A 15,565-nucleotide genomic window follows, 5' to 3' on the forward strand; every position below is an offset into this window, starting at 1 on the left:
GTAAATCTTATGCATAGTAGAAATGATAAAGATGACTAATTAACTATATAACTAAACAAAATTTAGTTTACAAAAGAAAAGCATGGCTTAATGGAAAGATCACTGGATTTAGACTCCATCAATCTGGAATTGAAATACAGTCTTGCTGCTTGCCACCTGGATAAACTTGAGAATTTAACTTTTTCTGGGCCTGTTTCCTCATCTGTAAAATGAGGGATTGGACAAAATGACCTCTAAAATCTGTTCCATGACTATGATCCTATGATTCAAAGTTATGGAAAGATCTGATTCTTCCATTCCTTCCAAAACTCCTTTTTTTTCCTATCTATTCCCTTACCTACCTGCAGTGTTTATATGGTAATCAAGATAAGTATGCAATCCTCTTTTCTAATCTTAATAATTTGCCAATCACTAGGAGAAATCCATTGTAACATCTCCTCACCCACATACAGAAAAGAAAGATAATTGTAAATCAATGTCAAAAAATTTACCAATCTGTTGAGAACTGATATGGAACACGGAAGGAATAATAATAATGACTTTTACAAAGATACAATAATATAAAGGAAAAGGGTAATACATCATATAAAAAAAAAAGAACCCAATAATGGGCTATCCCTATTGCCTAATTGTTTCATTCAAATGTTTCTCTCTATCTCCCTTGCCCGCACCATCACTTTAATAAATATTTAAGGTCAGCAAGACACAAATTTATGTGGCTTATAAGTTGACCAATGTATTATTGCCCTAAAATTAGGCACCACAATAAATTCCCCAAGTACTTATTTCTTTAACACATGTCCTCCCCATGAATTTTCACTCATTTATGTGACTTTCAAGGGATAGTTCTTAGATGGGGTAGCCATTTCTCAAGCTAATTTAGATGATTCACTTTCTCTCCTTTTCTCTTATTATCTGGACATCACTTTCCCCTATTACCTTTTTACCACAATCTTTGATGAAGTGGTGGCCCTTCTTGCTTCTTTAAGGGACAGAAAAAATATTCAAGTCTCCCTCATCCTTTTTTTTTAGTTTATTTATTTTTAATACACATTATTTTATGAATTATTTTGGGAAAGAAAAATCAGAGCAAAAGGAAAAAACGAATGGAGAGAAAAAAAATAGAAAAAAGAAGTGAACATAGCATGTGTTGATTTACATTCAGTCTCCTTAGTTCTTTCTCTGGTTGCAGATAGCATTTTCTGTCCAAAGTCCATTGGGGTTGCCTTGGATCACTGAACCCCTGAGAAGAACCACATCTTTTATTGTCGATCACTATATGTTCTTGCTGTTATTGTGTACACTGGATTTCTGGTTCTACCTATTTTGCTCAGCATCAGTTCATATAAATCTTTCCAGACCTTTCTATAATTAGCTTGTTCATCAATTTTTATAGAACAGTAACATTCCATTACTTTCATGTACCACAACTTGTTTAACCATTCCCCAGTTAATGGGCATCCACTCCTTATCTAATTCTTTGCTACCACAAAAAAGAACTGCCCCAAATATTTTTGTACATGTGAGTTCTTTTCTCTCCTTTATGATTTCCTTAGGACACAGATTTAGTAATGGTACTGCTGGGTCAAGGGGTATGCACAGTTTTAGACATAGTTCCAGATTGCTCTCTAGAATGATTGGACCATTTCACAACTCCACCAACAATGTATCAGTGTTTCAGTTTTCCCATGTCCCCTCCAACATTTATCATTATCCCTTCTTGTCATCTTAGCCAATCTGAGAGGTTTGAGATGATCCCTCAGAAGTGTTTTAATTTGCATTTCTCTAATCAATAGTGATTTAGAGCATTTTTTCATATAACTATAAATGGCTTTAATTTCATCATTTGAAAATCATCTATTCATATCCTTTGGCCATTTATCAATTGAGGAATGATGTGTATTCTTATAAATTTGACACATTTCTTTATATATTTTAGAAATGAGGCCTTTATCAGAAATACTGGCTATAAATATTTTCCCCAGCTTTGTACTTCCCTTTTAATCTTGCTTCTATTGGTTTTGTTTGTGCAAAAACTTTTTAATTTAATATAACCAAAGTTGTCCATTTTGCCTTTCATAATGCTTTTTCATAATGACTTCTTCTTTGGTTATAAAATCTTCCCTTCTCCAAAGAACTGAAAAATAAATTATTCCTTGTTCTCCTAGTTTGTTTATGGCATCATCCTTTATGCTCAAATCATGTATCCATTTTGACCTTATTTTGGTATGGGGTATGAGACATCATTTTCCAGTTTTTCCAATAACTTTTTTTCAAATAGTGAGTTCTTATTCCAGACGTTGGAGTTTGAGGGTTTATCAAATATTAAATTGCTATAGGCCTTGCTTATTTTGTCATGTGTATCTAAACTATTCCAGTGATCTATCACTCTATTTCTTAGCCAGTACCAAATGGTTTTGATGACTGTTGATTTATAATATAAACCACCATCCTTTATATTTTTTCACAATTTCCTTAATATTCTTGACCTTTTGTTCTTCCAGATGAATTCTGTTATTATTTTTTCTAGTTCTATAAAATAATGTTTTGGCAGTTTGACTGGTATGGCACTGAAATAGTAGACCAATTTAGGCAGAGTTGTCATTTTTATTATATTAGCTCAGCCTAGCCATGAACAATTGATATTTTTCTAATTGTTTAAATCTAATTTTATTTGTATGAGAAGTATTTTGTAATTGTATTCATATAGTTCTTGAGTTTGTCTTGGCAGGTAGACCCCTCCAAAATATTTTATTTTGCCCATAGTAATTTTAACTGGGAATCTCTCTTTCTATCTCTTGCTGATGGGCTTTGTCAATAACACTATAGAAATTCTGATGATTTGTGTGGGCTTATTTTATATTCTGCAACTTTGCTAAAGCTGTGAATTGTTTCCAGTAGATTTTTGGATGATTTTCAAGGATTTTCTAAGTATATCATCATATCATCTGCAAAGAGTAATAGTTTTACTTCCTCATTGTCTATTCTAATTTCTTTAATTACTTTTTCTTTTCTTATTGCTAAAGGCAACATAAGTCTCCATCATCCTTAACTAAATCTGTCATCCCTTCTAGCTATCATGCTACATTTCTCCTCTTTTCAGCTAAACTCCTTGAAAAATCTACTTGTCCTCTTCCAAACCCTCTAAAATATGGCTTCCAATGTTATCATTCAACTTATATTTCTCTCTCCAGTTACTAACAGACCTTAATTACTCAATCCAATGTTCCTTTTTCGAAATTCATCCTTAATCTAGTCTATACAATATTTGACACTATTGATCGCTTTCTTTTCCCTAGCTGTTTACCCTCTTCTTATAACATTGTTCTCCTGCCTGTCTGACTGCTTCTCCTCAGCTTCTTGTGCTGGATTTTCTTTTACATTCCACCCACTAATTGTAAATGTTCCCTAAGTTTCATTCTTGCTTTTGTTTTCCTTCTCAAATCTTCCCTCCCACAAGTCCTGCCTCAGTAAGAAATAGTTCACCCCTCTGAGAAGAGGGGACAATATTTGGACAGGACCTAGGCCATGAAGGCAGGGACATACTATAGGCAATAGATGACGTAGGCCTTGAAGTCAAGTAAGGACCAGGTGGCAGGTCTATGCTTGGTTCTTTTTATTTTAAAAATGTTTTTTATTTTAGCTTTTTATTTACAAGACATATGCATGGGTAATTTTTCAAAAGCATTGACCCTTACAAAACCTTCTGTTCCAACTTTTCCCCTAATTCCCCCAACCCCTTCTCCTAGATGGTAGGTAGACCAATACATGTTAAATATGTTAAAATTTATGTTAAATACGATAATGTATACATATTTATACAGTTATCTTGCTGCACAAGAAAAATTGGATTTAGAAATAAGGTAAAAATAACTTGCTTGAAAAGGAAATCAAAAATGCAAGTGAACAAAAACAGAAGGAATGGAAATGCTATGTTGTGGTCCACACTCTTTTCCCATAGTTCTTTCACTGGATGTAGCTGGTTCTTTTCATTACTGCTCTATTGGAACTGATTTGGTTCATCTCATTTTTGAAGAGGGCCATGTCCATCAGAATTGATCATCATATAGTATTGTTGTTGAGTATATAATGGTCTCCCAGTCCTGCTCATTTCACTCAGTATCACTTCATGTAAGTCTCTCCAGGTCTTTCTGAGATCATCCTGCTGGTCATTTCTTACAGAACAATAATATTCCATAACATTCCTATACCATAATTTATTCAGTCATTCTCCAATTGATGGTCATCCACTCAGTTTCTACTTTCTAGACACTACAAAAAGGTATACTTGGTTCTTAAGTCTCTCCCTGAATTGTGTCCTTCAGGTTTATTTGCCCCACCTGAGAGCTTGACTTTAACACCTCAATTGACTTTTGATCCAGGCTTCCCTTAGTGAATTCATTAATATCTATGCTTGTCTATGCAAGGCAGAATGGAGTCATAGATAAAAGAAAATCTGAATGACAAATCAAATTCTGTTCTGACACTAGCTATGTAACTGTGAATACGTTCCTCAACTTTGGGCTTCAATACCCTCAATGTAGAAAATAGGGGTAATACAGGCTTGTTGTGAAGTCATATGAGATAAAGTATTAAGTGCTACACACATATCTATTACCTATCTATTAACATTCTTATAATTATTATCTCCCATATCTCTGTGAACAACCTTTACCAGCCTTGACCCTGACTTTAGATTACCCCTTTGATCTTGGAGAGTATATCAGGAATTTTATAAATCTATTTATTGTGCTTTCAGTCATGCCTTATATTGCTCAAAATAGTAATCATTCTATTTAAAAATATGAGTGCCAATAATCTTTTTTCTAAGAAAGTATGTAAATTAATCATGAAATATCCCCTCTCTTTTTTAAAGTACAAATTTTGTTCAATAAAAAATGATGAACAAGCTGATTTTAGCAAGACCAGAAAAGATTTACATGAACTGATGCTAAGCGAAATAAGCAGAACCAGGAATACATTATACACAATAACAGCAAGATTGTGTGATGATTAACTATGAAAGACTTGCTTCTTCACAGTTGTTCAGTGATCCAAAGCAATTCCAATAAACTTCGAATAGAAAACACCATTTGCGTCTAGTAAAAGAACTTTGGAGATTGAATGTAAATCAACACATGCTACTTTCACTTCTTTTTTCTTTTTCTTTTCTCTTTTCTTCTGATTTTTGTCTTCCAATATGATTAAAAAATAAATGTGTATTAAAAACTTAATATACATACATAACCAGAAAAAATATAACAATAAAGGAGGAAAAATAAAGGACAAATTTTGAGAATCTATACTTTTCTAATGATTTGGCTTTGATGGCAAATATTTACCCTGTGTTTATGAAACTAGCACCACCCTGGAAAGCAACTTTCTTTGTGTTATAATGAAAATGTATATATCTGTTTACATTTCTTAAGAATTATTTAATCAAAGTTAGTGAGGGTATTACAGTGAATATTGCTAAAAATGTAAAAGACAAGACTAGAATACACATTCCTTGTATCACTTCAGTTGTCAGGGTTTTGTTAATTATTAGGCAAGCAGTAAAAATGACAGAGTCTAAGAATAATAAAAATCCTTAGTGGAATAGACCCATTTTGTCCATTATTGAGAACTAGGCTTCCACCCTATATTAATCTTCTGGTGCTTGATTCAAAGCCTCAAGCAATTGGTAATGATGAGGTAACCTAAACAGTCTCAGAAAGGCCTTTTCTCCATACTCATCTGGAAGGAGTATGGTATCCCTGATGAGCTGCATAACTTTAGGCAAATTACTTATAAGATCTGTTTGACTGTAAGATGGAGATGCTGATGATAATAATACCTCCCTCAAAGAGTATTGTGAAGGTAAAATGAAATATTTGTAAAAATGCTTTGCAAACCTTAAAGCACTACATAAATGGGTTTGCTCCTAGCACTTACTTAAATAATACCAATGAATCAGCTCCTGTGAACTATCATACATTTCCTATGTTTCATACTCATCCATTATTCCTACCACAAAGGATGGATAGGGTCAACTTAGTTGCTGCTTTGAGAATCTGAGGAAACCCATGGTTTTGTGGTACAAAAACATAGAAAAATGGGTGATTCTGGCATATAAATACTGGATTTACCTATTGTCTAATCATGAACAAGGCCAAGAATCTATTGATGAAAGCATGGGAGAGCCTGTGTGTTGAAGGACATACTTGTCAGATATGGTGAAGGGGTTCTCACAATATAGGGCATTTATTTTCTTCTAGTTTTCTCTTGCTTTCTCTGATTTTGAATGCATGTTAATGTTTGCTGTGAGAGCCAGATTTTCCTCAGTCAATGTTGTTCTTGAGTTTTATAGTCCCTCTGAAATCTATTTGGACCTAGCATAAATCTTCTGAGGATTATTGATGCTGGTGGAAAATATACTTTTCTGGCTTGCTATATAAACCATGGTCAGGCTATTAGAGAAGTATTTATTGGATTTGCATAATATATTCCTATTCACACCAGGGAAGAATTGGGACATTATCTAAGTGTGTAGGCTATGACATACTGATCAAGGAAATTTGTCAAAACCTCATTAAACAAATGCTAGAAATGTCATAGATGCAATGTAAAGGGCGTAACTAGGAATTCCTAATGTTTAAACCATATTTTTAAATGATCTTCTATTTATCCCCTGCCCTAACTCTAAGGAAGCTATATTCAGTCATAATTCAAGCTAAGTATAGATCTGTGTTCTCTGAAATCCAGCTGAAATATCTGTGATCAATGAAGGAAGGAAATAAGTATTTATTTAACACCTATGTGTCAGGAACTGTGCTAAGCTCTTTACAAATATTATCTTATTTGATTTGTGCAATAACTCTGAACTGCAGGTGCTATGACAATTTTTTACATTTTACAATTGAAGATACTAAGGCAGAGATTAAGTGATTTGCCCAAGTTCATATACCTAGTGAATGTCTGAGGCTGGATTTGAACACTGTTCTTCCTGGGTCCAGGTCCACCAGAGTGCTATCCCGCTGTGTCCCCTGGCATCACTGCAGTGGAAGTGATTGGTAGTTATGGATAGTGATCTCATAAGAAGGTAGCATGGCACAGTAAAAAGAGAAATAGTCCTAGAGCCAAAGGACCTGGGTCTGAATTTCACCTCTGATGTTTACTACTTGTGTGATCTTAGTCAAGTCATTTAAATTTCTTTGATCTGTCTCCTTGTCTGTAAAATGAAGAGAGTTGGACTAAAAGGACCTCTTCCAAGGTGTGACTTTGCCTATCATAGTAGTAGTAGCTTGGCATAAGAAATTTTTAAAATTAATTTTATAATTATAACATTTTTTGACAGTACATATGCATAGGTAATTTTTTTTAACATTATCCCTTGTACTCCCTTCTGTTCTGAATTTTTTCCCTCCTTCCCTCCACCCCTTCCCCTAGATGGCAGGCATTCCCATACATATTAAATATCTTATAATATATCCTAGGTACAATATATATGTGCAGAATTGAATTTTGTTGTTGTTGTTGTTGCAAAGGAAGAATAGTATTTGGAAGGTAAAAATAACCTGGGAAGAAAAACAAAAAAAATGCTCACAGTTTACACTCATTTCCCAGTGTTCCTTTTCTGGATGTAGCTGATTCTGTCCATCATTAATCAATTGGAATTGGATTAGCTCTTCTCTGTGCTGAAGATATCCACTTCCATCAGAATACATCCTCATACAGTATCATTGTTGAAGTGTATAATGATCTCCTAGTTCTGCTCATTTAACTCAGCATCAGTTGATGTAAGTCTCTCCAAGCCTCTCTGTATTTCTCCTGTTGGTCATTTCTTACAGAACAATAATATTCCATAACATTCATATACCATAATTTACCCAACCATTCTCCAATTGATGGACATCCATTCATTTTCCAGTTTCTAGCCACTACAAAAAGGGCTGGCATAAGAAATTTAATGGGTATTTTGTGAGACTTTTAAGGAAGTTGCAAAGGACAATTGACAGCCAGTAGATGACACAGAGCCTATGATCAAATACTTAATTGAAATTTGGCAATAATGTATTGTAAATACCTCATTAAAGAAAAAGAAAAAATTCAGACTTCTCTGAATTTTCCAGATCGTGGGGGCACTGCACTCCAACCCTGGTGAAGTGGAAGGGGTGACTGTAATTTCCTCCTAGTTCTAGATCTATATTCCGATAGGATATATACCTTTCTCTTAAGAATCTAAAGAGAAGATGATCCTTCTGATAACTAGACAATTATAATGAAGTCTTATTTAATATTTGCTCAGATGTATTTTCATGGGTCTCTCTTTTAAAGCATAAATTCATTTATATGTGCTGGGTCTATGGGATCATGGTAAATTAATAAATAAAAAATGGAGGTAAGTGGTCAGTTCATTCCTAAATAAAGACTTCTGTAACTCCTGGTTCCCAGAATCCCTTCCAGCTTCCTCCCATGGAAAGCAATCATGAAAGCCTTGGTTAGACTTCAAGCCTGCCCAGGTAGTTCCTGCTTGGGAAATCTAGGCATCTTAGCTCTACTCAAAACTAGAGTTATATGGTCCAAGTGACAGGAGTTGAAATACCCCTGCCAGTCTGCTTCATGTGATATTCTTCCTGCTATGTCATGGGGCTATCCCCATACCATACCAGCCTCCTTCTCAAAGGTTTTCCATCCTTAGGTGTAACTACTTTTTTACACTTGGCTTTTCCTTATCTGTAATAAGAAAAATAATTATATATAACTCTGTGCCAGACATTGTGCTAAGTGCTTTGTGATTATTTCATTTGATCCTCACAACAACCCTGGGAAAGAGGGGCTATAAGTATCTTTGTTTTACAGATAAGGAAACAGGAGCAAACAGTGATTTGCTCAGAATCAGCTATTAAGTGGTTGAATTTGAATTTAGGCCTTTTTGACTCCAGACCTTGAGCTCTACCCACTGTGCTTCTTAGGTGCATAGTACTGTAAAAATGCCAAATCTTGTCATTCTGACTATCACAACATTTTTTATATACTTCCTTCCCTTTTTCTCTATTCACAAAAGTCCTTCATCACTTCTTGCCTGGCCTACTGCAATTACTTCTTAATTGGTCCCTCTGCTTTTCCCCACACCAATCCATTTTCCGTTTAGCTGCCAACTTGATTTTTCTAAAACAAGTTTGATCATATCATTCCCTACTCTTAGTTCACTGAGCTCTGTTTGCACCTATTATCTCCAGAATCAAATGTAAACTCTTCTGTTGGCATTTAAAGTTATTCTTCATCTATCTTGCTATTTGTTTAGTCTTCTAATATTTTACTCCCTTTCTACACATGCTTCTCCAGAGGCAGCTAAGTATGTGGTAGATAGAGGACTGGACCCAGATTCAGGAAGAGACCTGAGGTCAAGTCTGGCCTCAGACACTTCGGAGCTGCATGACCTTGGGCAAGACATTTATAACCCACATCTGTTTCAGTGTTTTACTTGCTATTCCTTGAACACAACACTCCATATTTCATCTCTGTATCTTTACCTTGCTATTGCCTATACATAAGAGTTCCAGATAACACTTGAAAAAATCCAGAACTAAGAGACAAATATGTGAGCATTAAGAACAGCTAGAATCCCACCTTCTCCATGAGATTTCCCCCCTTGATGCAGTGCACCTTTCTCTGAGATTATCCTCTACCCACTCTATCTATCCTTCATCGCCATATATCTTATGTAACTATGGATTAGACGAGCCAGGTAGCTGATGCAACAAGGGAAACATGGAGGGAGACTGTGCTAGATAAGTCAAGCTACCTCTACACCACTCCAGACTTCCCATTCCTTCAGGCCCTGTTGGAAATAGTCCAGGGCTCTGAATTCCAAGCCCCTCCAAACCTCAGGCTCTGCTTCCATCTAAGCCCACTGCCATAATCCCAGGAAATAGCCATGTGGAGATGGGGCGTACAGCCTTAGAAAAGTCATTAACAAATGGTTTAACATTAGAACTGCATATTATGATTTTATCTAAATGATTTTTTACCAAAGATGCATTACACACTATTTGTCATTACATCCTAAGGATTTTGAGACTTTCCCAGATGACTTGTACCTGAAACCTTCTCTCTGCATGGCAGCACAATGCATACCGTTGGGCTTGGAAGTGGGAAGATTATCTTTGTGAATTCAAATATGGCCTCAGATACTTACTAGTTGTGTGACCCTGAGCAAGTCACTTAACCCTGTTTGCCTCAATCTCCTCATCTGTAAAATGGGCTAAAGAGGGAAATAGCAAATCACTCCAACATCTCTGCCAGGAAAATATCTCTGCCAAGAAAACCCCAAATGGGGTAGTAAAAATTGAAATGACCAAATATGACTGAAAATGACCAAGCAATAATCCTAAGAGCAGAGACTGTTGCTTATTTATTCCCATCCCTAGTGCTTAGGACAGTGTTTTGCATATAGTTAAGAATTTAATAAAAATAAATGATTTTTCAATTGTTCCTTCATGCCTCTCATATTAGAATGAAAACTGAAAACTCTATAAAGATAGGGATTTTTTTTTTTTTTTTTTTGCTTTGGGGGGTGAGGGTAATTCCCACCACTTAGTATTACAGTGTCTACACATACTAACAGCATAATGAATGTTGATTGACTTACTGAGTCATTGTGACTGACCTTGTGGAGTATAAAGACATGTTGTATATAAAGCTCTTTGCCAATTTTAAAGGCACTCTATAAATGTCAACTATCATATCAATCAATCAATCACATGGCTGTTATTAAAGGGGCACTCCCATTTCCTGATGTGTCTGGAAGTGAGCCATGTGTTTCTCCTTGGTTGAAAAGGTGCCAGAACTTTAAATTAAGTTTTTTTTTTTCCAAAAGGCCTTTATATCTGTGGCCAGACATCCTGTATCAGCAACTAGACCCCAGACTGTCAAATTTGAGGTCATTTTGGCCTATTTGGCAGTAAGGGAAATCTTCCTTGCACTGAATTGTAAAGCAAAAAAAACAAAATAGTATATTGTTTTTGACATGTAGTGGGCCTTTCTAGGCTCTCCACTGATGCACAGATGATCTGACATAGCTTCATTTGTGTCCTGAATTTTATAGACTCTGGAGGGATAGAAGACAGAAAGCAATATCCTTAGATGAAGATGGCAGAAGTTTGGAAGGTGAAGGGGAAAGATGTCACTAACTTCTTTTATCCATCCCTATAGAACATTATTTGGATTAAATGCTTGATCAATATTGTATTCTTTGAATTAATTATGAAAGAAAATGAGGAATTAACATCTTTCTAAACAATATGTATTTTATTTTATTTTGCCTAAACAATTATTTGTCACTATAAAACAAATATTGTGATTCTGCCATCATAAGGATGGATGTAACAAATTAAACTTATGGAAGAATTTGTTAACAGTAATGGAAATGTCATGAATGCATGGACTCATTTTTTGGCAAAAAAAAAAAAATCGTTCAAAATTAAATTTAAGTCAATGTGGAATTTAATAACTACATCAGAGTACCATCTAGTGGTCAAATATTCTCACTTTGTATTTAAGTAAATGATTGCATTTCTTATTTGCAAGCCAGGTCAGAGAAAAATTTTGTTTTTGTGTTTAGCATGGCTGCTAATTTAGGATATGAATGTGAAAGACAATTTTTTTTTATTATTTAAATGCATTTATACTAAACATAAAGGGGGAAAACTTTTAAAAATCATTGCATCATATTCTCATTGTGCATCTTTTTTTTCTTTTTTCAGATCTTTTTTTTTTAAATTTTAATAGTTTTTATTTACCAGATATATGCATGGGTAATTTTACAACACTGACATCATTGTGCATCTTTTAACGGTGTTTCCAAGTTCTTGGATATCCATTTTGCGATGTCTCAAGAAACTAAGAGTTTGAACAAAGCTTCTTAAACTGTGAGTCATGACCCCATATGGGTTGTATAACTGAATGCGGGAGCTGTCAAAAATTTGACAACAGTAAAAGGTATCAAATATTCTACCAAGATTTAATTCTTTATATAAAAATAAATAAGTATATCGATCTCATTTGTATACAAATTTGTTTCATCTTTAAAGAATAGTAAAATTATGTATAAATATATATATATATATATATATATATATATATATATATATATATATATATATATATATATATATATATATATATATATATATATATCAATGAATTGTTTTTAAAATAAATTGCTTTAGGATTTATTGTCAGTAAATATCTGTTTTGTATGACAATTTTACATACCTATATATCCTGGGTTGCATAAATATTTCTCCAGCAAAATGGGGGCCACAAATGGAAAAAATTTAAGAAGCCCTGGTTTAGGGTATTACCTTAGTAAATTGGTTCAAATGAATGTTTTTACTGGCAATTGCAAGAGGTGGAAAATGTAAATCAATTAGGGTTGTTTCGCTCTCCCTCCTTCCTCCTACTTCAAGACCATACCAATCAGAGAATCTTAAGAGGGGAAGAGACCTCAGGACAATTATAGCCCAACTTATACATGCTCAGGAATCTCTTGAACAATATCTCCAATTGGTCATGCAGTCTCTAGTTATGGGAGAACTCACTACTTTATGAGCAGCCCATTCCAATTTTGGACAGTTGTAAGTGACAGAAAGTTGTTACTGTTTCATTAAGGGTCTCTCTCTGCTAAATATTCATCGATTTTTCCAAGGATTGCCCTGTGCGATCAAGCAGAACAAATCTAATCTCTACCACAGGTCAGTCTGAAATACTTGAATAGAGCTCTATATCCTTTTCTGACTACCCTCCTTTCTCACTAAACCCTCCAAGACCCTATTATAGGCTAAGTCCCAGTTACTTCAACTGAGCAAAGACAATCGAATTCTTAATTGTAGGTTCCCACCATATTTCTTGGTGTAGATGAGGATTGCATTAGTGTTTCTGGCAGTTTTGCCACACTATTGATTTACATTGAGTAAAATTCTAGATCTCTTCCATGGAAATTATTTAGTCATGTCTCCTTAATCCTGTACCTTTGAAGTTGATATTTGGAACCCATGGCTAGGATTTGGTGTGTACTCCTATTAAAAAAATCATACTAGATTCAGCTGGGAGAGGGAGAATGATTCAAGATATCACAGTAAGAAAAATGTGAGGTGTGAGGTGACCCTTTAATATGCTACAAAACCCCAAATAAACAGAAATACTATCCATCCCACAAGCCACACCCATATTCATACCCACACACATCCACACATAAATAAAAACCAACTTTGGTTTCAGCAAATCAATCAGATTTTCCAGGATCTTATCTCTGTTATTTAATATATTAACTATCCTTCCCAGTTTTATATCATTTGCAAATGTGATAAGTATTTCACTTATGACTTCATTCAAATTACTGATTAAAAATTTAAATAGCTCAAGGACAAGACTTTTATAGAGTACTAGATTTTCTCCTTGAAAATTGACAGACTCATTGGTTTATACACTTCTGAACCCACCCAAGCCTGCATCTCTCTATGTTGTCCATAAAAACATTGGGAGAGACCATCTTGGCTTTTTGAAAACTCTCACTAGACTTGGGTATCCTCTATTTTACCAGTCTATTGATACTGTCAAAAAAAAGTAAATGAAGTTTGCCTAATATGACCTATTCATGATGAAGCTTCCCTTTTAAGATCTTTATAAAACCATCTAGAATTTCACCAGGGATAAAAGGCAAACTTAATGATCTATAGTGTAACAGTAAAGTGAATGTCATGAATCCATTCTTACTGGAGCAGGAAAGAAAATATCTTTCAAATCTAGTTCACACCTAAGTAATAGAGAGGATTGTACAAGATAACAGGGACAATTTTAATTATACAAAATTATACAATTGTTTTTGTACAAGCAAATCTTATGTAGCAAAGTTAGAAGAGAAACAGATCCCTGGAGTGGGATAGTGAAAGGAATCATTAATACCAATTTCATATCTAAGATATGTAATTCAAATTTATAAAATTAAGAACATTCCCCAAAAGATAAATGGTCAAAAAATATGTACAGGAAGTTTTCAAAGGAAAAAAAAATACAAGCTATCAACAGCTATATGAAAAAAAATGTTCTAAATCACTAATAATTTGAAAAATGCAAATGAAAGCAACTTTGAAGTTCCATCTCACACCTATTAGATTGGCAAAGAAGATAACCAACAGAGGAAAATGAAACCAACAGTTCCAAATGTTAGAGGAACTATGGGAAAATAGATACATAAATGTACTATTAGTAAAGCTCTCAGTTGGTTCACCAAACATATTTATAGCAACTCTTTTTTGATAACAAAAATAGGAAACCAAGGTAATGTCCTCCTATTAAGTAAAGGCTAAACAAATTGTGGTATCAGATGTGATGTGATATGATTTTCTTTTGTCATAGGAAATGATGGGATAGTTTTGGAGAAAAATTGGAAGATCACTATGAACTTATGCAGAGAGAAGTGAGCAAAAGTAGAAAAATTTATATAATGATAATATCGGAGAGAAAAACAACTTTGAAAAACTTTAGAACTCTGATCAGTGCAATAATAAATCATAAATGAAGATGAAACATGGCACTTACTTCCTAATAAAGGCAAGACTGTACTTAAAAATATACAAATTATCATATGTTTTTCAGACATGGACAAATTTCACCTAAATTTTCTAGGCTTGCGTGTGTGTGTGTTTTGCTTCAACGTGGAGATGATGGGAAACACAGATTAATCTTTAAAAATAATAAAAAAGAGGTACCTTTACTTTCTTCCATTATGTGAAAATTGCTGCTCTCCTCCAATTTTATGTTCCCTATGATCTTTTAAAAGTCATCTTGCTGACAGATTTCTCAGTAATCACATTTCCCCATTCGTTCAGCAGACTGAAACAGTTTTCTCATCATGGACACTTGGATTTACTAGGGTCAGTGAGATTCTCTTGCTATCCCTTCACCTATGTTATTTCAATTGTGTGATAACCACTTTTGCTCTTTCTTTCCTAATCGCCAAACCTCCTCCTTCTAAGCAGAGAACACTGAAGCAAAATAAAAGTTGAATTTTTCTGCCTTTCCTCTATCATTATTTTCATACAATCTATCCTTAACTGCAGTCCAAATCTTGTGTTTCTTTTGCCCCCAGAGTACTATGTGTTTTTCTTTAGAATTCACCACCAGTCTTTATTTATTCTGATCTTACTCTGTAACTATTTTCATAGAACTGTGCCACCTTATTTGCAATCATCTTCCATTATTTGCCCTTTCTTTCATGGTTTATACATGTCTTTTTCACCTAGCATGACTGATAGATTCCTTGTCCATCTATCCAAATCACTCTCTTTGAATATTTCCACTCTTGCTTCCCAATTTTGTTTCCATTTTTGTCTTTAGAATTTTGTTTGTTAGAAGTGCTGACTTCTGTAGAATTCGAGCTATGAGATCCTACATGGATCTCTGAATCATCGGCATGCTTAGAATGTGAGCTATGTGTGCCTGTGTACCTGGAGGTGCATTCCCAAGGAATTTTGCCCTTAAGATAAAAGTATGGGTCACAGGTCTCTTAGCACATCTGGCC

The sequence above is a fragment of the Sminthopsis crassicaudata genome, chromosome 2 (assembly GCF_048593235.1).
Source record: "Sminthopsis crassicaudata isolate SCR6 chromosome 2, ASM4859323v1, whole genome shotgun sequence".
Taxonomy (NCBI): domain Eukaryota; kingdom Metazoa; phylum Chordata; class Mammalia; order Dasyuromorphia; family Dasyuridae; genus Sminthopsis; species Sminthopsis crassicaudata.